Here is a 27,988-nt window from a genome sequence, read left to right on the forward strand (position 1 = left end):
CTTTTGATCAAGATTCTTCCATGGAATCTTTGACAGAAATGTTCAGAAATGGTAGCAGGGCACCATCCAGTTCTTATGGTCTCACGGCAGAGAAGGTAGTTGTTCACGGAGGCAATTAGCCACACATCCAATTCCTCTTCCTATTCCTTACCCTCCTTCTTCCTCTGTTGCTCCAGGTGAATAGAGACCAACTGTTGTGCCATGGATGGCCTCTTGCAAGCTTTTAAGATCCCAGGTACTATGCAACAAACTAAAAGGTAGAAGAGAAGCACTAAAAACATTAGGCCAAATAACTGGGATGAGCCATAAAGCCGTGATAGTAAACCTCCAAACCAAGAAACCAAATCCCATGAGGTATTTGGTTATACATAAGCAACCTCAGCAGCTCCTTTTTTTTTTTTAATTTGATCATTGCTGTAACTATATCTCTCTTACTTATCCAGTGCTGCTATAACAAAAATATCAGAAGTGGATGGCTTTAACAAACAAATTTATTCTCTCACAATCTAGGAGACTAGAAATCCGAATTCAGGGCATTAGTTCCAGGGGAAGGTTTTCACTCTCCGTCAGCTCTGGGGAAAGGTCCTCATCATCAAATTTTCCCAGTGTCTAGGAGTTGCTCAGCACAGGGACCCCAGGTTCAAAGGACACACTCCACTCCCAGTTCTTTCTTGGTGGTAGGAGGGCCCTCTCTCTCTGCCAGCTTCTCTCTCCTTTTATCTCTTAAAAGGTGATGCAGGCCACACCCCAGAGAAATTCCCCTTACACAGGATCACGGCTATGACCTGAGTAAGGGTTTGCCTCCCACCCTAATCCTCCTAAACATAACCTAATCTTGTCTCATTAATCACAGGCCAAGATTAGGACTTACAACACACAGGACAATTAGATCACAAAATGGAAGACAACCACATAATACTGGGAATCCTGGCCTAACCAAGTTGACACATATTTTTGAGGGACACAATTCAATCCATGACAGTATTTATCACACAACTTTTGTCAATTCAATGTTTTACAGGTATACAACTTGTTGACAGCAATTATAATAATCAGCTGTGCAACCTTACTATTAATCAGTGTGATTTTTCCACCACAGTAAACCAAAACTCAGTACTCCATAAGCACCCCTCCCACCTCTGGTAACCACTAATAAACTTTGGTCGCTATACACTTGCTTCTTGTCTTTTTATATAAATGAGGTCATACAATATTTGTCCTTTCATGATTGACTTATTTCACTCAGTATAATGTCTTCAAACTCCATCCATACCGTAGTAGCATGAATCAAGACTTCATTTCTCTTACTGGCTGAAGAAAGCTTACTTTTCACAATATATCCACTTAAATGTTTTATTATGTAGACATAATAACCAAAAATTTAAGTTACATTTCTCTGAAAATGTAAAGCATATTTGGCACACTGAATAAACATCTTGGAAGGCACACTAAATTATAAAAGCATAAGCCACTTCCCACTTACCTTACTGAAATGGAGACCATGTATCACCTTGTTCTTTAAGTTGAAGATACTTATAATGAAGTTTCTTTCTGCATATCTAGAAAAGAATCTTAAAAAAAAAAAATTGTACAGGTAAAATAAAACCATCCACCGAATAAAACATGGGGATACAAAAATAGTATTAATTTTCTATTAACTGATAATATTAAGATAGCTTAAACTAAGCTAGACTAAGTAAATAACAGCTTAGTAATGATTTTTCACTCTTACATGCAAAATATTACATAACTGCAATGTGGTCAACATGTCAGTCACTCTTAGACCGTATAGATCCACTTTTAATTCAGAAACAATCACTACCTCCTACCCCAACCCCTACCTCCATAGCAGAAGTATACGTTCCTTCCTGGCTGATGTTGGGCTTGGCCACATGCCTTACTTTGGCCTCAGAGTGGGCAGTGTATTCCCCTGCCCCCACAGCGCTGGTCATCTGACTTGGTTTGGCCAATGGGATGTTAGCAGAAATAATGCAAACAGAGGTTGGATATGACTCTAATGGTTGGGCTTGCCCTCTTGTACCTCTGCCATCACCATGAGCAGAGTTTCTCCAGATGGTTGCTGTCCCTTCAGTCTAGGTCCCGGAATAAACACACACAGAACTGAGACAAAGCTGAAATGAAATCCAACTTACAAAGAGAAGCAAAGCCCAGCCACACCTATAGCCTAAAACAGAGCTGCCCAGCTAAACCTAACCTAGACCAGCTGACCCACAGCTGCTCTACAGATTTGTAAGCAAGAATAATTAATTGCGGCCTTAAGCCACTGACTGAGTTTTAGCGCAGTTTCTTATTAAATAATACTTACCTGACAGATAATACAGTCAATGTTTCTTTCCTGGGGAGCCCCAAATGTACTGTTATAGATTGAACTGCACTCTCAAAAATTTGCGTCGTAAATGGTAAACCCCCATACTGATGAATGTAATCCCATTTGGGAATAGGGCATTCTTTGCTATGTTAATGAGGTCGTCATGTAAGGCATACCTTAAACCAATCGCCTTTGAAATATGAAAAGAGCAGATTAGGCACAGAGAAGGGAGTTCATAAGGAGGGGAAGATACATGCCACGTGAAGATTGCCAAGGAACCAAGGAAAAGAAGCTGAAAAGAGACAATAACCTTCCTCCAGAACCGACAGAGAGGGAAAGCTTTCCCCTATAGCCAGTGCCCTGAGTTCAGACTTCTAACCTTCTAAACTATGAGAAAATAAATTTGTTTGTTAAAGCCACCCACTTGTAGTATTTCTGTTACAGCAGTACTATACTACATCTAAGGTATTTACTAAAGACCAACCTCAGACGTACAGTAACTTGGAAAATATACAGAATATTCATTTAATTTTCAATATTACTTTAACAGTAAGAATTCTAATTTTTTAAAGATGAGTATCTTTACTTATGTTACTTCTAATTACTAAACATTTTAGTACAATTTAACACCAATGGTTTGGCAGTTAGGACCTACCCTAGAAAAGAAGTAAATTGATACACATATCTACAGTAGTTAACAGGCTGTTCAAGTATACTAAGGATCACTTTATTTTAGTTTACCCTACCTCACAAATCTGACATTATAATAGAATTTAACAACCCCTCCCCCTTTCTATTAAATAAAGTCTTTCAAACGAGGATCCAAATGCATTCTATAACATATTGACAACTTGACAAAACTCTCCCAACATACAAGAGCTGATTAATATAATCCTAATAAAATTAATTTTAGGGTAAAAACAATGGAACTTTACAGAAGATGAACACTACAGAAAACCCCCAATAATTTATATTTCACAATGGAAAGATATTTTACAAAACACAGGTTATAAAGTATCCTAGAATTTAAGAGTGCACCCAATTTCTCACAGTGCTTATACTCAAATTTTAATTATTGACATTATATATCTGATATATTTCAAGTTTAAAATAATTTTTTAACCATGTTTTAGTCAGATGTAATTGTCATACCCTAAAATTCGCCTCTTTATGGTATACAATTCAGCAGTTTTTAGCATATTCACAGAGTTGTGCAACAATCATTACTATCTAATTCCAGAATATTTTGATAACCCTAAACTGAAACCCCATACACATTACTAGTCACTCTCCTTTTTCTCTTCTTCCAGTTTAATCTACTTTCTGTCTCTATGAATGTGGAAAGTCCAGTTATTTCATATAAATGAAATCATGTAACATGTGGCCTTCTGTGTCTGGCTTCTTTCACTTAACATGTTTTCAAGGTTCAAATATGTTGTAGCGTGTGTTAGTACTACGTTCCTTATTATGGCTAAATAATATTCCATTCACTGAATATACTGCATTTTCTTTGTCCATTCATCAGTTGATGGACATTTGGGTTGTTTTTACTTTTGGCTATTATAAATAATGCTGCTATGAACATTACCGTACAAATTGATATGTGAACATATGTTATCGATTCTCTAGAGCATATACCTAGGAATAACATTGCTGATCCATATAGCAACCTATAAGGTCGCTATGAGTCGGAATCAACTCGACGACAATGGGTTATGGTACCTCTACGTTTAACTGTTCGAGAGAATGCCAAGCTATTTTCCAAATAGGCTGCACCATTTTACATTACCACTAGCAACATATGAGAGTTCCAATTTCTCCACATCCCAGTCAACGTATCAACATGTCTTTTTTTATTTCAGCCATCCTTGTGGGTGTGAAGTGGATCTCATTGTGGTTTTGATTTGCATTTCCCTAATGACTACTGATGGTTGAGCATCTTTTCATATGTTTACTAGCCATTTGTATATCTTGTTTTGGGGAAATGTCTATTCAAGTTCTTTCCCTCCATTTTTAAATTGGGTTTTGTGTTTTTGTTAGAGTTACAAGAGCTTTTGTATATTCTGGACACTAGGGCCTTATCCAATATGTGCTTTGCAAATATTTCATTGTATGGGTTGTCTTTTCACTGTCTTGATAGAGTCCTTTGATGTGTAACAGCTTTTAATTTTGATGAAGTCCAATTTATTTTTTCTTACGCTTAGGTCTTTGATGCATTAGTTAATCTTCTTTATATGGTGTGAGGTAGGGGAATCCAACTTCATTCTTTTGTATGCAGATGCCCAGTTGTTCCAGTACCATTTGTTGAGAAGACTATTATTCTGGCATCCTTGTCAAAAATCAATTGCCCATACATCTGTAGGTTAATTTCTGGGCTCTCAATTCTAGTGCATTGATCTATATGATTCCAGTACCACACTGACTTGATTACTGTAGCTTTGTAGTAAAATTTAAATCAGGAAGTGTGAGTACTCCCAACATTCTTCTTTCTCAAGATTGTTTTGGCTATTCCGTTTCTTTGCATTTCTATATGAATTTTAGGATCCACTTGTCAATTTCTGCAAAAAAAGCCAGCGGGGATTTTGTTGAATCTGTAAGATTAAATTCAAACTAAAACCAAATTCTATAATAAAGCAATGCTGACTTTATTAACAGCATGCTGTATGAAAATTAGAGCCAATACGTTGTTTTCAGACAAGGATACTAAAGCTAAGAATAACTACGACAACCTGCTATTCTACTTCTGGCTCTACATAAGAAAAACTATGTACAAATAAATTAATCCTACTTAATAACATAAATATAAAGGTCAGACACAAAAGACAAAGACTGTATGATCCCCCTTAATGAAATATCTGGAATGGGCAAATGCACAGAGATAAAAGTAGATCAGTGGATGCCTGCATTGAGCATTAATTAGACTCTTTTAAGAACTATCTATACGGGAACAGCAACTCAAAAGATTAGTTAGGAACCTTAAGGAGTTGTGAGTTTATGTTAATGGAAGAGGAACAACTCAGAGAAGGAGGGTGAGAATGGGCACACAACTCAAAGAATATAATCAATATCACTGAATTGTACATGGAGAAAGAGTTGAATTGGTGAAAGTTTTGCAGTGTATATTCTCAACAACAAAAAATTTAATTAAAAAGTAGATTAGTGGTAACCAAGTGTTTGGGGGAGGAGGAGGAATGGGAGTTATTGCTTAATAAGTACACAGTTCCTGTCCGGAGTGATGAAAAAGTTTCGAAAATGGATAGTGGTGATGGCTGCACAACACTGTAAATGTAACTAATGTCACTGAATTGTTCACTTAATGGTTAATATGACAAATTTTATGTTACATATATTTTACCACAATAATTTTTTTTAGTTCAGCATAAAAAAAAAATTCATAAGGGCTGTAGGGTAGGAGACAGTTCTCTTTCAGGAGCTGGGTATTAAATTTGATATGGTATTGATCAGTTTTTAAATGTAAGTTATCACTAAATAAGTTTTTCTCCTCACAAAATGGTAACACCAACACCTAGTAAGTAGAAGCATTTTCACATTAAAAAATTAAATGCTTTAAAAAAAAAGGTCACACCAGATGTATAAATGTTATTTCCTCAGAAAAATCACACCAACTCAACTCAACAGCACCTAACAACAATAAGTGCTTGGTTAGTTTCTTGAATGCACGTGTATTATCTGCTTTATTAAACATAAATGGCTTTAGCTGGAATCTGGCAACATTTCCACCTAATAAAAAGGTCAATGCCTTAAATCAGGCATTGGTTTGGCCCCTTTATGAATGTAGGTCCACTCTGGCATTTTTGTCCAGTATAATTCGATCTTGTCCACATTAAATATTTGTTCAGGCAGACAGTTCCCTTTCGAGATAATTTTGTGAAACTCATTTAAAAGGAGTTTTGCAGCTTCTTCATCAGCACTAACAGCTTCACCTTTAAGTGTGTGCTGTGGTAGTGAATCATCTCTGGAATCTCAAAAACCAGCCATGGCTGGCAGTGAATGTTTCATTGCACTCCTCACCTGCATATTCCTTAAGAGTGTCAAAAATGCTGTGTGCTTTAGCTTAAACTATAAGTTGGCTAATTGGCACGCTCTTTTGTATTTGATCCTCCGCCCAAAGTATTGGATCACCTAGCACCTCAGTGTTCGTTACTGCCAGACATACACCATTAATGCACAAAATAGTCAGACAGTAGATTTTTTACTATTGTCGTAAATGTGTAATGTCAGATAACAAGATAGTCAATAAGTGTGGAGTAGATGTATTCACTCTGCTCAGCCATGCCCTAACCCAAACTGCTGGGCAGGTCTGCAAACACCATTACGGTTCTGATAACTAGAAACAGACGGTGCCCTGGCCAAAAAGCAGAGAAGGCAATCACTGTACTGGCTGGGGTGATTGATTCCTAGGTTAATACTACAAAATGAGAGCAAGGGAGGACTATGTCTAGAACCCAGGAGATTTACTACGGTACCTCTTAAAACTCCTTTGTCCAGTATCTTGGTCAAAGGATAATAAAGACAGGTCCATCAAGCACTCGAATGCCACATAATGAATATCCACACCAAGTTAAAAAATAAGAACAAAAACTCACCCAGCCCAATGCTGGCACAAACCAAATGGAATAGGCAGAGAGGAAGAAGGTAACCGTTATTATTCATTTATGCTTCAAGACCACCTGCAGAAGAAAATACTACAGCTAGCAACTGTTTCTTATTAATTATCTTTCTTCCCTCCTCCTCCATCTTGTATGAAGTGCAAAGGTGGTAGCTAATGCTTTAAGTTCTAGAAGAAAGGATGACTGAATTGATAGCACCTCCCAGTGATATGGTGATACCTGATACAAAGATAGTCAAAAGAGGTAAGGGAATATACAACCCACCCCAGTGCAAATAACACAAAATGAGACAGATTTAACCTCAAACATATAAGAAATTATATCACATGTTTATGGATTGGAGCCCTGGTGACACAGTGGTTAAGAGACTGGCTGCTAACCAAAAGGTCAGCAGTTCAAATCTACCACACACTCCTTGGTAACCCTATGGGGCAGTTCTACTCTGTCCCATAGGGTCACTATGAGTCAGAATCGACTCAACAGCAACGGGTTCTAGTTCATGGATTAAATCCTCCAAATAGGCCAAGATCGTGAGACCTATTTAGGCACAAGGATATAGAAAGAATTAAAGGAAAAAGAAAGAAAGAAACTATGCAAATACTAACCAAAAGAAAGCTGGTATACCTATGTTATTATCAAACACAAAAAAGAATTTTAAGACAAAAGGCAATATTAGAGATTAAGAGTCATATCATAATGATAAAAAGTTTCAACAGGAAGATATAACAGTTTCAAACTGCATACATCTAACAACATAGCCTAAAAATATATAATACCCAAATGACAGAACTACAAGGAGAAATATACAAATCCAAAATCCTAACTGGGAGATTTTGACACACCCTTCTCAGCAACTGGTAGAACGAGCAGATCAAAAAACAAATCAAAACTAACCTGTAAGGCTGCAGAAGCCTTGAACAACATAATTAATTTTAAATCTAACAGACATATACACAATATTACCACAACAACTAAAAAATACATTATTTTCAAGCACACACGGAACATTTACAAAAATGCCCCCCAAATACAAGATATTAAAGGAAGTCTCCACAAACATCAAAGAAATAAAATCCTAGAATATGTTCCCGGATCACAATACAATTATACTAGAAATGAGTAACACAAAACACTAAGTAAAACATCCCCAGATGCTTGGAAATTAAGAAAATCATTTTTAGATAAACCATAAGAAATCACACTTAAAGAACAACAAGGTGAGAGGACTTGTTCTACTAGATACCAAAACTTAATGTTAAAGGCAAAACAAAACTGAATTTAACTTTACCCAAAGAGTTTGGTCTTTGTCCTTGGTTCCTGAGAAATAATCTGTAAAATCTTGAAATTCTCCCAGTGACTGAAGTATCTTTGATGAGGCCTCCAGTCCATACCTGAGAGGTTATGCTAATGAGGTACCTCTTGGGTCGGGGGCTGGCCAGGCCCGAAAGACCCACCAAGTGATACCAGCCCAACCTCAGGGGAGGGGGGCTGATTCAATCAACCATGCCTACCTAATAAGGTCCCAAAGACTGTAGACATGGAAGCTCCAAGGACTTCCTGGCTGGTGACACTGATGCATGTGGGAGGGCGGCACATCCGTTTTTGGGACATGGAAGCTTCCCACTGGGAACCCTCCTAGACCTTGCCACATGCATCTCTTCAACTGCTGTAATAAAACTGTAATTATAAGTACAGCGCTCTCCTGAGTTCTGTGAGTTGTTTTAGCAAATTAACGAACCTGAGGGAATGAGCAGTGGGTGCCAGTAGGTTAGAAGTGGGAGATCTGGGGACCACTGAGCTTATAGCTGGTAACCTGAGGAAGCAGAGGGAACCCCAAATTTGTAGCCGGTAGGTCAGACCAAATAATGGAGCTCTAGGAACTCCCATGCTTACAGCTAGCATGCTGAGGGGGTTGTAGGAAATCCTAGCCGTCAGATCAGAGCGGGGGTCTGGAGACTCCCAATCTTGTGGCTGGCAGCTGAGTCTTGTGCAGATGAGGCAGTCTGAAGGACTGTGCCCTTTAACTTGAGATCTGACCTAGCTCTGGTGGTTAGGGCCAGAGGAAGAAGCACTCCATCTGTAGTTAGGTATAGAATAGATTGTACTGACTTGATTTCCCTTATAAAAATTTAGTATCCACATATTTCAGAAAGTATTCCTATAAATCACTACGACAGACAAATGAAGAGAAAATGGGCAAGAAATATGAACGAGCCCTACACACATACACACAAAAGGAAAGAAAAAAGAGAAATATAAAAAGCCAATAAACCTCTTCACTAGAATGACTAAAACTAAAAAGTATGAGGATACCAACTGTTGATGAGAAGGCAAGGCAATGGTAGCTCTCCTATGCTCCTGGTGGGAGTATAAATTATACAAACAGTATGAGGACAGGCCAAGAGAGCAACCAGTACACAATGAAGAAAGTGGAAGAAGGATCCAAACAGGAATCTTGAGGCTAGCAAGGGTGGGAGGGAAATGATTAGAACTAATGTTTGGGTATGAAAAATACTACTGCCAGGCATGTGACATTTGGGAAAAATACTAACCTAGCATCTTAGAAAATTAGGCAAAAGACAAGTGAGCAATTATTAACTCCAGGGAAAAAAGAAAGGAGGTTCAGGCAGCCCCTAAGTTACGAACATCCAAATTATGTACAACCCATAGTTATGATCAATCCTTGTAAAGCCTATTAAAACTTCACGGTACATACAATGGTTCTCACCTCAATGAGATGGACTGACACAGTAGCTGCAACAATAGGTTCAAACACAGCAGTGACTGTGAGGATGGCGCAGGACCGGGGAGTGTTTCATTCTGTTGTACACAGGGTCACTGTGGATCAAAACTGACTCAACAGCACCTAACAGCAAAGGTTCACAATAACAAACAGGTGCAACTTTTCAATGCGCATCAAAACACTATTATTAGTATTACTGTATTATTATGTTAAAGATACTTTAGTTCATCTGGAAGTGTTTTTTATCCATAGAAAGGTACACTACTATAAACTAAGACAAGCATTTGACTGACATTAGATAGGAAGAATGGAGAAAACTAAAGACACAAGAGAAAGACTAGTCCAAAGGACTAATGGACCATAACTACCACAGCCTCCACCAGTCTGAGTGCAGTACAACTAGATGGTACCTGGCTACCACCACTGACTGCTCTGGCAGGGATCACAATAGGGGGTCCTGGATAGAGCTGGAAAAAAATGTACAGCAAAACTCTTACTCACAAAAAAAAAACATCAGATTTACTGGCCTTACAGAGACTGGAGAAACCCAAGAGTATGGTCCCCAAACACTCTTTTAACTCAATAATGAAATCACTCCTGAGGTTCACCCTTCAGCCAAAGATCAGACAGGCCCATAAAACAAAACGAGACTAAAGGGGCACACCAGCCCCAGGGCAAGGACTAGAAGGCAGGAGAGGACAGGAAAGCTGGTAACAAGGAACCCAAGCTCAAGAAGGAAGAGTGTTGACATGTCATTGGGTTGTTAATCAATGTCATAAAACAATATGTGTACTAATTGTTTAATGAGAAGCTAGGTTGTTCTGTATGTAAACCTTCATCTAAAGTACAATTAAAAAAATACACACTGAATTTTAAATACAAAAAAGAATAAAATATTTCAATAATTTTTATATTGATAAGATAAATTGGATTAAATAAAATATATTATTAAAATTAAGAATATATACATAGAACTAGGTACTAAGAGAAACAGATACAAGAGTGGAAGCAGTTGCTTCTGGAGAAAGGTACTGGGGAATTGCGAAAACCAAGGAGTGGAATGATATCTGTTATTATAATGCTTTTAGTGCAATTTGACATTAATAAAAATGTACATGGATTACTTTGAAAAACTTGAGAGTTTTCCACTCTTACTGTGTCTACATTTCTGTCACAGAAATGGTTCTGCATAACCATTTTTTTAATTTAATGAGTACATATATGATACACTTTAAAATCTTACCAAAACAGAAGTTCTGAAAATAATTTACCCCAAATGAGAACAGAAAAAAAAAATCTGAAAATGCAAGAGAAATCATTCAGGATAAATTTTTAAGTTCATAGAAATACTATACAGGAAGAGATTTTCATTAGTCTAATACATAATCTCAAACTTTTAGCATGTCCATATCCGAACTCCTGACCTTCCCTCCTAAACTTCAAACTTCCAAAGGATATTTCCTATCTCACTAAATAGCAACATCATCCTTAACAACTGTTTAAACCAAAACCTTGGAGTCATACCTGACACCTCTCTTAAACTTCATACCCAATCAATCCATCACTGAGAAATCCTGTCTACCTTCAAAATACACCCAGAATCTGACTACCTAACATCTCTGCCACTACCACTTTGGTCCAAGCCACCATTATCTTTCACCTGGGTTTTTGCAACAGCTTCTTAAGTGACAAACTTGTCTTCACCTTTTGTCCCTCTCTTATCCCCTTATAAGTTTCTTCTCAACACATCAGCTAAGGTGATCCTTTTATAATTTAACCAAAAAAAAAAAACCCAAACCCACTGCCGTCGAGTCGATTCCGACTCACAGCAACCCTACAAGACAGAGAAGAACTGCCCTACAGAGTTTCCAACGAGCACCTGGTGGATTCGAACTGCTGACCTTTTGGTTAACAGCCATAGCTCTTAATCACTATACCACCAGGGTTTCCTTTATAATTTAAGTCAGGTTATATTACTTCTCTGCTCAAAATACCCCAGTGACTTCCCATCTCAATCAGAATAAAAGCAAAGGCTCAACGTCGACTACTTCCTAGTCTTAACCCTACTTACTCCACTCCAGTCACACAGGTCCTCTTTGCTATTCCTTGAACCTACTAAGCACATCTGTCTTAGTCTTCCAGTACTGCTATAACAGAAATACCCCAAGTGGATGGCTTTAACAAACAAATTTATTCTCTCACATCTAGGAAGCTAGAAGTCTGAATTCAGAGCACCAGCTCCTGGGGAATGCTTTCTCTCTTTGTCAGCTCTGAGGGAGAGTCCTTGTCATCAATCTTCCCCTGGTCTAGAAGCTTCTCAGCACAGGGACCCCAAATCCGAAAGATGAGCTCTGCTACCTGGCTCTTCTTGCTTGGTGGTAATAAAGTCCTTCTTCTCTCTGCTCGATTCTCTCTTTTATATCTCAAAAGAGACTGCTCAAGATACAACCTAATCCTATAGATTGAATCATGCCTCATGAATATAACTGCCTCTAATCCTGCCTCATTAACATCACAGAAATTAAGATTTAAACACACAGGGTAATCACATCAGATACAAAATGGCAGAAAACCACACAATACTGGGAATCATGGCCTCGCCAGGTTGACACACATTTTTGAGGGGCACAATTCAATCCATAACAACGCTCTTACCTGAGGCTAAAAAGTGTTACAAGTGTAGTTAACATCTCCTGCTTTCAAAGACTGATAATTTTTGTTCCAGAATGCACGAAAAGTTACCCAAAATAACACAAAATTAGTTCCTGTATCAAAAGTAGGGTCTGCACACACACACTCTTCCAGCCTCATACACAAATGTAGATATGAAAAGACTAAATTAAAATTAGCAAAAACATTTTTAACAGTACATGAGTACAGCCAAATGAGCCACCACTTCCAAGCCGAACTGATGAAAGGAACACAGAGTTGGCTCAATTTTAGGAATTCTATTAATATCTGAGAGGCCCTGATGGCGCAGTGGTTAACCACTCAGCTTCTAACCAGAAGATCAGCAGTTCAAACCTACCAGCTGCTCCATTAGAGGAAGATGTGACAAACTGCTTCTGTAAAGATTTACAGCCCTGGGAACCCTATAAGTTAGGTTCTACTCTGTCCTGTAGAGTCTCTATAAGTTGGAGTAGGCTCAATGGCAATGGGTTTTTTAAATAATATATGACATCAATAAGTCAAATAAAAATTACTATATGACCTCAATATAATTCACCCCTCAAAAAAAAACCACGTCTTAAAATCAAAGTCCTTTTTCTACATAGATTATTTTCCCCAATCTGCTCCTGGTATCTCAGTCATCACTGGAACCTTCCAGCCATCTCAAGGTGCAGTAATTTCATCAGAAGATTTACTGCAGAATCCAGCTCAGTACCTCTCAATCCCAAAATAATTTACCGAAGGACTGTTTCCCAAGCTACAAAAGCTTCTTCATACAACAGCATCTAAAATAATAAAGTAATAAATTCAACTAAGAAAAAATTTAACCAAGAAGATCAAAGATTTCTACACAGAAAATTATAAAATATTACTAAGAGAAATTAAAGACCTAAATAAATGGAAGTAAGACAGGGAACGGAGGGCCCCCCAAAGCTGCAAACGAAGTACAGGAAATGGGCCAGGGCACAGAAACAAAGCCGTTCCCCCAGAACAATGGGGCAGGGTATCAGAAAATACCCTGCAATCTTATTCAAAGTTGTCTTACAGAAGTAGCTGGATAAAACCAGCCCCACAGACACACACAGAACACCCACCTGTGACCATTGTGTGACCTTCCACCAGGGGCAGTATGGGGCAGCAGCAGCCGCCAGGAATCAAACTTGGGGAGCGAGAGGCTGCATAGGCATGACATCCGATAATAAGTCCTGCTACGAATCCCAGAGGCCTCCGGGACAAGGGCCATCTTAGAAAGCTGCTGCATGCACACTGTAGTTAACATATCCCCGCCTACGCCTATGAATAAAGATGAATCTTTTCTCACCCAGGAACTTTTAAAAACCAGGCAAGTCATTTGTTCTGTGAGAAGGGGGTATGCTTTGCTTTGGCCCTCCTCATCTCCACTTGCAAGCCCCTTCAATAAAGCTTTGCTTGTGTAGAAAACTCTACATGCCTTACCTGCTCATTCTTGACCAGTGAGAGGTAAGAACCTTATTCTGGTAACGGAAGGGCATTTCATGTTCATGGGTTGGAAGGAATAATACAGTTAAAGTATCAACACAACCCAAAGCAATTTAGATTCAACGCAATCCCTACCAAAGTTCCAACAGCCTTCTTTACAGAAATGGAAAAGCCAATCTTCAAATTTATATGGAACAGCGAGGGATCCAGAATAGCTAAATCAATCTTGAGGAAGAATAATGAAGTAGGATTCATGCTTCCTGATTTCAAAACATATTACAAAGTTACAGTGATTAAAACAGCCTGCTACTGGTATAAAAACTGACATATAGACCAGTGGAATAGAACTGAAAGTTCAGAAATAAATCCATATATGTACGGTCAAATGATTTTCAACAAGGGCCCTGTGTTCATTCAATGGGGAAGGAAGAGTCTCTTCAGTAAATAGCGATGTGTAATTTGGATTTCCACATGCAGAAGAATGAATCAGGATCCATGCCTCACACCATACACAAAACCAATTCAAAATGAATCACATTATTCACTGCAACACTTTTCACAATAGGCAAAAGGTGGAAACAGTCCAAACGTCCATCAACAGATGAGTGGATAAACAAAATGTGGTATATGCACACAATGGAACATTACGCAGCTGTAAAAAAAAAAAATAAGGTTCTTATGTATGCCACAACATGGATGAACCTTAAAAACATGCAGAGTGAAATAAGTCAGTCACAAAAGGCCAAATACTGTACGATCTCACTTAAAATGGGCAAATTATACACAGAAACCAAAGATTATGAATGGGGGGGAGGAGAGGGAAGTTTTTATTTAGGGGACCCTGAGTTTATATTAATGGTGATAGAATATACTGGAAGAGAACAGCATAATGGTGGCACAACATGAAAAATGTACTCAGTGTCACTGAATCGTAAATGTGGAAGTTGTGCTGGTGAATGTTTTTGGCGTGTATATTTTCACCACGATAAAAAAAAAAAAAAAGGGGGAAGAAAAGAGCCTCTTCAGTCCATGAAGCTGTGGCACAAATTCAGAATGCCATCTAACCACCTGAGAAAGATTTCTCTTCTGAGACAGAATAACTTCTCAGCAATACTCAGCTTAAAAATTGCACAACCAAAGACAAAAAAGTCTAGCAACAGCATCAGACTTCTCATACTTATGCTCTTCAGTTTGCACAGATCATCGTTTTAAAGGTCCACTTCCACCAACCAAATGCAAGACAGAAATATTTATAGGAAATCTGAGTCAGGGGGCTTGCCAAGTGCGTAACCCCTTTTTGAAAAAAAAAAAAAAAAAATCACCACGTCCACAGGCCCTTGCTTAAAAAAAAAAAATGCCTCAGGCAGATCTTCATAAAAAGTTATACTCTGAACCTCCTGATCCTGATATAATCCCTATAACTGATTAGACCAAAAATAGGTTCTTGACCCAAGAGCAGCCAATATAGTCACTATAATGCTGGGTTTTTCAATCTTGCAACTACTAACATTTTGGACAGGATACTTCTTTGTTGTGTGAGGGCTGTTCTGTGCACTGTAGGATGTTTAGCAGCATACCTACTAGATGCCAGTAGTACCTCTTCCCCAGTCCTGACAATCAAATATATCTCCAGACATTGTCAGAAATCCCCTGGGGAGGCAAAATCACCACCACTTGAGAACTACTGCTATAACGTCAAAGAACTACAGTAGGAATTACAGGATGCCTGCTGCTAGAGGAATTAAAAACCGCCAGAGCTACACTGTATTCTCAGAAACCTTTTGGGTCTTGAACTATGTTTAGATTTTTGTAAGGCCTAGATGTGCTCTTCCTCAGCAAGGCCTAGTGTTTTGTGATTCCTGTTCTTTTCTTCCACAAGATCTGGCTCTGCAAAATGGAGTCCTCTCTTCATCTTTCTGTTTATCCTTCCAATGAACTCCCACTACTTAAGGTGATCTGAGTGTTTCTCACATTCTAAAAAGGTAACACTTTGAGATTAAAAATCATTTTAAGGAAAACAAAGTTTAAATTAATCACTACTAACCAAGAACATATAAAAAGTCACAAATGAAACAACAATAAACCACCAACAGAGCATTTAACAGAACGAATACACATATACACACGTATATACGCCCCCACAATAACATAAGATAATGCCCCTCATAAAATTTTCCTAACTTTCAAAGGATAAATCCCTTTATTACACAAATGGCTCTAAAATACACTCACCAACTCTTTTCATGCAGGAAATACGGTTGGAGAGCTAAAACTTAGTAAGAGCAAAACTAAAAAGAAAACTTAAGCTCTAAATCAGTAACATTTTAGCAATGAGATACCCACTATGACCAAGTAGTTTATCCTAACAAGGGAGGTATAAGTATCACTGTAAAAATGTTTTCATAATTAATCACATTTAATAGGAAAAACAAATTGCAAAATTCCTATAATTTTCTCAGTACATTGATAATAGGTATTCAGTAAAACTCAACATTATTAGTTAAAACTAAAAAAGCTAATACTGAACTAATAACTAATAAAAGCTAAACTAACAAAAGACTAACATTATTAGTTAAAACTAAAAAAGCTAGGCAAGAGTAATTTCATATATATTTTTTTTAATTCTATTCCTCACACAAGACACTCCCTAAGATAATCTCATCTACATCCATACTTACAATTATGTACCACCTGTGAACAGGTAACTTAAAATAAATATCCCCAACACAGATCTATTTTCCATCTCTCCTGGTACTCCAATACCCAACAGCCTATTGGACATCTCCGTTCTGATGTCACAACCCAAACCGAACCCACTGCCATTCAGTCGATTTCGACTCCTAGTGATCCTACAGGACAGAGGAGAACTGCCCCGTAGGGTTTCCAAGGCTGTAAATCTTTATGGAAGCAGATTGCCACATCTTTCTCCCATGGAGCAGCCGGTCGGTTCAAACAGTAGACTCTTCAGTTAGCAGTCGAGCACTCTAACCACTGTGCCACCAGGGCTCTTCTGATGTCATAAAGGCATCTAACACTCAACTGTCAAATACTCAACTCATGCCACTATCTCCATAACGTACTACATTACCATCCACCCACTCACCCACAACAAGAAAGTAAAAAAGAAAATTTATATAATGACAGCAGTAGCATTTATAATAGCAAAAATATCTGAAACAGCCCAAATGCCCAAAAGCGAAATGATAAAATGCCAAGGTAGAATTTTGATAGTCATTAGAAATGCAGTGCGTGTGACAGGTCGCTTTTGTGTGGCCTTTCTTGCCATGGTCTTGTGCAAATAAGGTAACAGTGGTCCACCAAGGGACTGGTCAGTTTTGCCATGCTGCTAGAACCAATTCCAGAGCAGGGAGAGGATCTCATCACCACCAAGGAAGAAGAGCCAAGAACTGACCCAGGATCGCTGCACTGAGAAGCTCCTAGAAGGAGGAGCCTGACTGGGAGAACGAGACCAAGAAAGAAAGAGACAGAGAGACAGAGCTGTAACAGTGAAGACAGCAAGCAGCGGTGGCAGACAAATGGCAGCAGGAGAGGCAAGAGACAGAAGCACACTGGGCTTCCCTGCCAACGGAGCAAGAAAGCTGAGTGCCTTTGGCTGGGGGCTTACTGGCGGAGTGGAGTGCTTTTGGGCACTTACTGGCAGAGCTGAAAAAGCTTTGTAACACTTGTCTGAGCAGGGCACAGATTAAGTGGCCAAAAGAGTTTTGTAATACTTGCCCAGGCAGGGCAGAGGCCTAGGGCCAGAGGGAAGCATGCCTATGAGCACAGCTGGAAAGAGGCTGTCCTGATGGGAGAACTATATCCTGAGCATTCCTGAACCTGGATTGTAACCTGTAACTTCCCTAATAAACCCCGTATTTGTGAATATTGTCTACGTGGGCACTGCAATGAATTATCAAGCCCCGCAGAGAAGTAGAGAGTGCTACAGAAGGGATGGTTGGTGTCAGAATTGGTAAAGACGGTGGAAAAAGGAGGCATGTCTGACCTCCACCTCATGGGAATCTGCCTTGGGCTATTGCTCTTGATTCTCCTTTCCCCTCATGAAGTTAGAGGAGGTCAGATGTCGCCTCCATGACACTTTTAACCATTTTTACATGCAGGTACATACAATGCATAAATATAAAGGGATTTTGTTAAAAAGATATGAATTAATGTAGCATATGTAGGCGTGAAAACGCATGGGAAGAATACACAGTAAAATGTTAGTAGTATTTGCCTTGAAGTTATTTTCAAGGGATGTTTGTATAGGTAAAAGGGAGGGAGAGATGAAAGGGTGTACAAAGACCGAAGGGGTATTAAAAGTTTTGTACATGAAAGGACTTTATCAACAAAGTGAAGAGACAAGTTACAAATGGGGAGAAAATTCTGGGGAACTATATATTTGTTACAGTCTGTCAGTTTGTTACACTGTGGTGGCTTGCATGTTGCTGTAATGCTAAAAGCTACGCCACCAATATTTCAAATAACAGCAGAGGCACCCATGGTGGACAGATTTCAGTGGATCTTCCGGAGTAAGACAGACTAGGAAGAAGGACCTGGCTGTCTACATCTGAAAAACCTGGTCAGTTAAAACCTTATGAATAGTAGTGGGACATTGTTTGATATGGTGTCAGAGGATGGCGCCCCTCAGGTTGAAGGCACTCAGAATACGAACGGGGAAGAGCTGTCTCCTCAAAGTAGAATCAGCCTTAACGATGTGGATGGAGTAAAGCTTTCAGGACCTTCATCTGCTGTTATAGCATGATTCAAAATGAGAAGAAAAAATTGCAAGCAACCATCAATAATTGGAACAAGAAATGTACAAAGTATGAGTCAAGGAAAACTGTCAGTCATCAGAAAGGAAACAGAACACATACAGGTTAATATCCTAGACATTAGTGAGCTAAAATGGACTGGTATGTGCCATTTTGATTCAAACAACAATATGGTCTACTACACCAGGAATTTGAAGAGGAATAGTGTCTCATTCACTGTCAAAAGAACATTTCGAGATTTATCCTGATGTACAATGCTGTCAGCAATAGGAAAATATCCATATGCCAAAAAGGAAGATGAGTTAATATGACTATTATTCAAATTTACATACCAACGACTAAGGCCAAAGATGAGAAAACCGAAGATTTTCATCAACTTTTGAGGTCTGAAATTGATCAAACATGCAATCAAGATACATTGATAATTACTGGTGAATGGAATGCAAAAGTTGGAAACAAAAAAGGATCGGTAGTTGGAAAATATGGCCTTGGTAACAGAAACAACGCAAGAGACTGCACGATAGAATTTTGCAAGACCAATGACTCCTTCATTGCAAATACCTTTTTTCAACAACATAAATTGCAACTATACATGTGGATCTCACCAGATGGAAAAACACATGAATCAAATCAACTACATCTGTGGAAAGAGAGATGGAAAAGCTCAATACCATCAGTAAGAACAAGGCCTGGGCCGACCACCGAACATACCATCAAATGCTCATATGCAAACTCAAGCTGAAGCTGATGAAAACTAAAACAAGTCCACAAGAACCCTAATACAAACTTGAGTACATCCCACCTGAATCTGGAGACCATCAAGAATAAATTTGTTGCACTGAACACTAACGACCAAAGACCAGATGAGCTGTGGAATGACATCAAGGATATCATATGTGAAGAAAGCAAGAGGTCATTGGAAAGACAGGAAAGAAAGAAAAGACCAAAACACGTCAGAAGAGACTCTGAAACTTGTTCTTGAACGCGCAGTAGTTAAAGTGAATAGAAATGATGAAGTAAAAGAACTAAGCAGAAGATTTCAAATGGTGGCTTGAGAAGACAAAGTATTACAATGAAATAGGCAAAAACTTGGAGTTAGAAAACCAAAAGAAAAGAACACACTTGACATTTCTCGAGCTGAAAGAACTGAAGAAAAACTTCAAGTCTCGAGTCACAATTCTGAAGGGTTCTATTGTGCAAAATACTGAATGACCCAGGAATCATCAAAATAAGATGTAAGGAATACAGAGTCACTGTACCAAAAAGAATTGGTAGACGTTCAACCATTTCAGGAGGTAGTATACGAGCAAGAACCGGTGGTACTGAAGGAAGAAGTCCAAGCTGCATTGAAGGCACTGGCAAAAAACAAGGCTCCATGAATTGATGGAATACCAAATGAGATGTTTCAACCAATGGATGCAGCGCCAGAGGTACTCACTCATCTACGCCAAGAAATTTGGAAGACAGCTACTTGGTCAACCAACTGGAACAGATCCATATTTGTGCCCATTCCAAAGAAAGGTGACCCAACAAAATGCAGAAATTATCGAACAAAGTCATTAACATTACAAGCACATAAAACTCTGCTGAAGATAATTCAAAAATGGTTGTAGCACTACATCAACAGGAAACCACCAGATATTCAAGCCAGATTCAGAAGAGGATGGGAAATGAGGGATATCATTGCTGATGTCAAATGGATCTTAGCTGAAAGCAGAGAATACCAGATAGATGTTTACCTGTGTTTCACTGACTATGAAAAGGCATTGAACTGTATGGATCATAACAAATTAAGGATAACAGTGCAAAGTATGGGAATTCAAGAACACCTGTACACAGACCAAGAGGCAGTCATTCGGAGAGAACAAGGAGATACAGGATGGTTCTAAATCAGGAAAGGTGTGTGTCAAAATCAGGAAAGGGTTGTATCCTTTCACCATACTTACTCAATATGTATGGTTAGAAAATAATCTGAAAAGCTGGACTGTATGAAAAAGGCAGTATCAGAATTGGAGGAAGACTCATTAAAAATCCACAACATGCGGAAGACATTTTTTTTTTAATTTTTTTATTATTGTACTCTATATGAAGGTTTACAGAACTAGTTCCTTATTAAATACTCAGTACACACATTGTTCTACGATACTGGTTAACAACCACATGACGTGTCAACACTCTCCCCCTTCTCAATCTTGGGTTCCGTATTACCACTTTCCTGTTCCCACCTGCCTCCTAGTCCCTGCCCCTGGGTTAGTGTGCCCCTTTAGTATCATTTTGTTTTATGGGCCTGTCCAATCTTTGGCTGAAGGAGTGACTTCATTACTGAGCTGAAAGGGTATCCGGGAGCCATAGTCTCAGGGTTTCTCCAATCTCTGTCAGGCCAGCAAGTCCAGTCTTTCTTTTTGAGTTAGAATTTTGTTCTACATTTTTCTCCAGCTCTGTCTGGGACCCTCTATTGTGATCCTTGTCAGGGCAGTCAGTGGTGGTAGCCAGACACCATCTGGTTGTACCTGACTCAGTCTGGTGGAGGCCATGGTAGATGTGCAGAAAGTGAAGAGGACTTGAAGCACTTACTAATGAAGATCAAAGACTACAGCCTGCAGTAAGTATTAGCACTCAAAGAAAACAAAAATTCTCAGAACCAGACCAATAAGCAACATCATGATAAACAGAGAAAAGACTAAAGTCAAGGATTTCAAATTACTTGGATCCACAATCAACACCCAGGGAAGCAGGAGTCACAAAAATCAAACAACATATTGCACCAGGCAAATCTGCTGCAAAAGACCTCTTTAAAGTGTTAAAAGGCAAAAACGTCACTTTGAGGACTAAGGTATGCCTGACCCAAGCCACGGTATTTTCAATTGCCTCACCTGCATGCAAAAGCTGGACAATAAAGAAGGAAGACCAAAGAAGAATCAATGCCTTTGAATTAAGGTGTTGGCGAAGAATATTGACTGCCAGAAGAACAAACAAGTCCGTCTTGGAAGCACAACTAGAGTGTTTCTTGGAAGCAAGGATTTTGAGACTTCATCTCACGTTTTTTGGACATGTTATCAGGATGGATAAGTCCCTGGAGGAGGACATCATGCTTGGTAAGGTAGAGTGTCAGCAAAAAAGAGGAAGACCCTTGATGAGATGGGCTGATACAGTGGCTGGAACAATGGGCTGAAACACAGCAATGAGTGTGAGGATGGCGCAGGACCATGCACTGTTTCGTTCTGTTGTACAGAGGGTCACTATGAGTCAGAACCAACACAGCAACACCTAACAACGTGTATTTCTTAAGGGTTTAATATCCAGAATATTAAAGAACTAAAATTGACAAAAGACAACTCAATCAAAAAATGGGCAAAGGACTTGAACAGGCTGTTCACCAAAGATGATAAACAATGCCAACAAATACATGAAAAAATGCTTAACGTCATTACAGCAAAAAAAAAAATACTAAACCTGTTGCTGTCAATTCTGACTCTTGGTGACATCACAGTTACAGACTAGAACTGCTCCATAGGGTTTTCTTGACTGTAATCTTTATGGAAGCACATCACCAGGCATTTCTCCCATGGAGCCACTAAGTGGGTTAGAACTGTCAACCTCTAGGTTAGTAGATGAGGGCAAACCACTTGAGCTATGTAAATCAAAACCACAATCAGATACACTCCATCCCCTCTAAAATGGTTATGATCAAAAAAGAGAAAAATAACGTGTTAGAGAGGATGTGGCAAAATTGGAACCTTCATCCACTGCTGGTTAGAACATAAAATGGTACAGCCGTTGTGGAAAAGTCTGACAGTTCCTCACAAAGCTAAACATAGAATTACCATTAAAAAAAAAAAAAAAAACAGAATTACCATACGACCCAGTAATCCCAATCCTAGGTATATATCCAAAACAACTGAAGGCAGCAATGTGAACAGAACACACCAATGTTCACCGCAGCACTATTCACAAAAGCCAAAAGGTAGGAACAACCTAAATGTCCATCAACAGATGAATGAATGAACAAAACACAGTATATACACGTCACAGATTGAATTATGTACCCCTAAATATGTGTGTATCAATTTCGCTGGGCCATAATTCCTGGTACTGTGTGGTTTTTCTATACGGTGTAAATCCTGCCTCTATGACGTTAATAAAGGGTGATGTGTGGCAGCTGTGTTAGTGAGGCAGGCCACAATCTACAAGATTGGACTGAGTTTTGAGGCAACCTCTTTTGAGATATTGACAAGGGGACCTCACACCACCAAGAAGGCAGTGCTGGGAGTACAGCATGTCCTTTGGATCTGAGGTTCCTGCACTGAGATCCTCCCAGATCAAGGGAACACTGATGACAAGGACCTTCCTCCAGAGCTGACAGAGAGGGAAAGCCTTCCCCTGGAGCCAGTGCCCTGAATTTGGGCTTCCTGCCTACCAGCCCATGAAAACAAATTTCTCTTTGTTAAAGCCATCTACTTATGGTATTTCTCTTACGGCAGCACTAGGCAACTAAGATAATGCATATAATGAAATACCATACAGCTATAGAGAGAAATAAAGTCCTGATAAATGCTACATGGATGAACCTTGAAAACATTATGCTGGTGAAATAAGTGAGTCAAAAACAAATACATACATGATCCCACTTACATGAAACAAATATATAGACACTAAAGTTTATTAGTGGTTACCAAGAGAGGGAACGAGGGGAAAAGGAGGGGTCACTGCTTAGGGGCCACTGAGTTTCTGTTAATTGTGGCAGAATACTTTGGAAAAGGATAGTGATGCTGTTTGTACAACATGATGCAACCATCAATGTCACTGAATTGTACATGAAAATCACTGAATTGGCAAAAGCTTTGTTATATGTATTTTTACCATAAAAAAAAAGGTATCTTCACATTTTACTTTCTATGTTTCTGCATTGTTTGAATCTTTCACTTTAAATGAATATACTTATCAGCTGTGAAGCAGAAAACAGTATATATAATACTTAAGCGAAATACATTGGGAAAGCTCAAAAATGAATCTGGTATGTTCACATCAAAACTTGTACATGAATGTTCACTGCAATATTATTTATAATAGCTAAAAAGTAGACACAATCCAAACATTCATCCATTGATGAATGGACAAACAAAATGTGGTACATCCATACAATGGGGTATTATTCAGCCACAGAAGGAATAAAATACTAACACATGCTGCAAAATACATATGAACCTTACAAACATACTAGGTGAATGAAGCCCATCACAAAGGCCAAAATATTGTACAATGCAATTTATATGAAATGTCCAGAATAGGCAAATCTATAAAGACAGAAAATAGGTTAGCAGTTCCTAGGAACTGGAGGAAAGAAGAAATGAGGAGCAAATGATAAGAGGTGCAGGTTTTTTTTTTGTTTGTTTTTTTGGTGATGAAAATATCTTAGAATTAGATAGTGGTAATGGTTGCACAACTCTGAATATACTAAAACCACCAAATTGTACACTTTAAGGGACCTTAAGGGTGAATAATATGGTACGTGAATCTGAATAAAAATGTTACTTAAAAGGTATGTCTGAAATTATATAGATTTTCATACTCAGGTTTTAAAACTAAGCATACATTTGTTTTCTGAAAACATCTACTTCTGTTTTTAATGAAAACTTTCACTAACTTGTGGTCACAATCAACTTTTAAATACTATTTGGGCTAATTTAACAAAATAAAATAGTAAAATTCAAATTTCCATGTTGATAGGAATGCCTTCTTAAAAACTATTATTTGTTACATTTAACAGCAATTTTCCGATCAGTTAAACTAGTCTAAAATGATGTAGTTTAAACACATAGTAAGAAATGCTAGAAATAAACATATTCTGCATTCTCAAACAGCTTATACAGGAATTATCTAAAAGATATACACCCTCTAAAAATAACAATATCTGAATTATGAAGAACAAATATTTGCCAGAAAAACTACTACCTAATTAAAGGAAAAAAATAAGTTAAATTATATTTGCCTTTCTCTTAATCATCATTAAAGATGAGACAATAGAAAACTTTCCTAATATAAAGTACTTAGAACAGCTCCTGGTACATCATAAGCACATATTAAGCATTAGCTATAGGGTCATTATGAGTCAGAATCCACGTAACAGCAAAATGTTTGCTTTTTTTTTCTGATAATAAATATTAACTGTATTAATTAATATTATTGATACAGTAATTTTTTTCATGAAGTGAGCATAAATTTAAAACATTTACTTAGTTACTCCTGGTTTCACTTAACGACATGACAATTCTATTTCCATATTGTCATTATCCTTTTCAGCTTCAATAACTACATTAATGTTAAACTACTGTTCACATGAAACAGTTAATTCTCAAAGTGTGGTATGGGGACCCTGGGAGTCTCAGACATCCTTTTAGAGGATTCGTGAGATTAAAATGATCCATTCAAAGTACAAAACAGACCATTGGATTTTAAGGCAACAAACAGTATATTGATATGGCTTCACATTCCACCTTGTAACTTACCTTTAAGAAATGATCACTTGTTGAATTTTGTAGTAGAATCAAAGAAGTGTATCACAATTATCTGAAAAGGTTATTAAAGTACTCCTTCCAACATATCTATGTGAAGCTAGATATTCTTCATATACTTAAATCAAGATATCATAGAAATAGATTGACTGCAGAAGCAGATAGGAGAATCTAGCTGTTTTTCATAAAAATATGTTATTTATATTAACCTATAATTAGTTTGGAGCCCTGGTGGCACGGTGGTTAAGCCTCCAGCTGCTAACCAAAACGTTGGCAATTTGAATCCACCAGCCGCTCCGTAGGAACTGTATGGGGCACTTCTACCCTGTCCTATAGGGTCGCTATGAGTTGGAATTGACTGCAGTGGGCTTGGGTTTTTTTTTGTTTTGTTTTGTTTGATAATTAGTTTATTATTACTTTTAAATGAACATAATAAAACATCTTAGCTCTAATTTCTAATGCAATAACTATTAACAGATATAAAAAATATGAACACAGTTATTTGGCATCCTACACAATTTTTAAGAAATCCCAAGACCAAAAACTTCTGAGAACCAGTATGTTAAATACTCAATACCCCGTTTTTATTACTTCTTGGAATTTTTATCTCTGTGACTCTTACGTATGTAGCTATAAATGTTTAAATTAAGCTGAGAGAGCAGAGGTCATAAATCTTGCTTTCTTCAGACATACTGTAAGGCAATCAAGCATAAGAAACAGTCACCCCAAAAAGAAAAGATAGGATGGTCAGGCTTAAAGAATGCTATATTTGTCAAAACTAACTATAATAGTGTAATATACCTATAATACAGACCCTTACACAGAAACAGAGCCAAAGAAGTTTCACCGTACCAAGAAAAAAGGATATACAGAAAAACATGAAAGTCTGGGTTTTGGGTCAGAACAGTTAACATAGCCTTTATGTGACTTACCTACCGCAACAATTTTACTAGAGTTGATTTTTCACTACCATCCAAGCTTCTCAACACCCTCAGTAAAAGTCAAGAAAAAATATTCTAAAACCATTTTAAAAAAAAAACTTTAATCCATTATTTTGAATTGTGCAATGCTGGTCACCTTCATTATTGGAATAAATACAATCAGCTTTGTGTTAAATAATGAATTACCAAGCTAAAGAGGACCATTCAACAAAGGGAATTAATGGTATTTATTAGAGTCTTTTCTTAATTCCTCTCTGAAGCATAACTTACCAATTTAAACGCCCAGCACAAAACTTTGTATGGGGCAGATGTTAAAAAAAATTACTTGTTCACTACCAAAGCCAAAACCAAACCCACTGCTGTCAAGTCAATTCCCACTCATAGCAACCCTATAGGACACAGTAGAACTGCCCTATACGGTTTCCAAGGAGCGCCTGGTGGATTCGAACTGCCGACCTTTCGGTTAGCAGCTGTAGCTCTCAACCACTGTACAACCCCGGTTTCCTGTTCACTACAGAATTATAATAATGACTGTGCCAGGTCAAATGGAAGCATATTTTCATCAACAACTAAGGATTAAGGTGGGCAAAAGCTCTTAAAAAAAAATAAGCCAGGGCAAATTTTGCTCTAAGAAAGGTGCTTCCAAAGTCACACATCTGACCCAAAGGGGATATTGTGATTTGTGTCTAAAAGGGGGAAGTGTCTGTTACAGTTCTAGGCATTTTTTCTCATTTCCTTGCATGCTTCGAGGCCTGAATCTGCAGTTTCCAAATTGAGCATTTTTTAAGTACTTTTCATGTCTAATTCCACTGGTGTCTCGGTGGTGGAAATTCTTAAGTTTTTCAAGTTAAAAAATAATTCCACACATGTTGGTGACCTATGTAAAGCAGAAACTAACCGCTTGATGAGAATATGAATACAGTACACAGTTCGCTGTAACCTGAGTATTTAAAAGTCAAATTCGCGTTTCTTGTGGTTTAAAAAAAAAAAAATTAAAACTTAGGAAAAAAACCCACCCACATCCTACTAGTCCACAAAGTAACATTCTTTCATTGGTTTATGCAAAGCCTAATTTATTAAAATATCACTTCGTATAGTATTTAGATACAGTGTGTTGCAATTATTTCCTGCTGAAACAATCCCATTTCAGCTATGTAAGGGCTACAGAAAACATGGTTCATAGTACCCCTCAAATCTCAACATTTTAATTCCTTGTTCCCCTTCCTCCCCCCCCCCCCCCAACAAAAAGAACGCGCTCGATTTTCAGAGACGGTAATTTAGAGGCTGCGGCGGGCGGAGGGGGGAGCCGGATAGGGCGATTGGCAGTCCTCTTAATTTTTTTTTAACTCGCTACCCCAGTCTGTCAGAGCAAGATGAACCCCCATTGTAAAATAACCTTACGAATAGTGGTAAAAAACGAGGATCCAATTCCCTTCTGCTTGCATCTCTCTTTCGCTATAACCTTTGCTCCAACCCTCAACGGATAACCTACATCTACTGCAGAGCAGCCTTATAGGGTACCCTGCTCTATACCCTCATCTCCAACCCGAATTACCCTATGACCTTGGACCCGGTCCAACGCTCCCCTCCCAAGACGACCAGGATCCCCGGATCCGACCCCGCAGACTGCAGACGGCTCAGGGTTCAGGCCGGGTCAGCGGGTTGGGGCCGGGGCAGGGGACCGAGAGACAGCTCCGCGACGACGGATGAGGCTCAGGGGAAATGCGGGGAAGGAAAGACGCCGGGGTGGGAACGAGGCCTGGGACTACCTGCGGGGCCAGCACCGATGCTGACCTAGTAGTCGCAATGGCTGCACGCCACCTCGGGGCTCTGAAAGCCCGTGAGGCCGTCTTGGGAACCCTGGCCCTGACCCCGTCCTCGGTCATTGCCCCTTCTTAACTCTGACCACCTGGCAAGGAGAGACAGGCGATG

At 38.6% G+C, this 27,988-nt stretch overlaps 1 protein-coding gene across 4 annotated transcripts in view; it reads right to left on the bottom strand.

Annotated features, from left to right (window-relative positions):
• Nucleotides 1-27,988, bottom strand: part of ESCO1 (establishment of sister chromatid cohesion N-acetyltransferase 1) — a 119,908-nt gene that overhangs the window by 91,333 nt on the left and 587 nt on the right. Inside the window, exon 2 of one of the 4 annotated variants that reach the window (XM_049901941.1) lies at nt 1,484-1,571. The exons of 2 other annotated variants lie outside the window; for them this stretch is intronic. The gene's annotated coding sequence lies outside the window, so the exon portion shown is untranslated. Of the gene's footprint in view, nt 1-151; nt 1,572-27,988 lie in introns of all 4 variants that reach the window. One more of the 4 variants, XM_049901940.1, reaches the window with a different exon arrangement.

This window comes from Elephas maximus, chromosome 11 (assembly GCF_024166365.1).
Source record: "Elephas maximus indicus isolate mEleMax1 chromosome 11, mEleMax1 primary haplotype, whole genome shotgun sequence".
In the NCBI taxonomy this organism is placed as follows: domain Eukaryota; kingdom Metazoa; phylum Chordata; class Mammalia; order Proboscidea; family Elephantidae; genus Elephas; species Elephas maximus.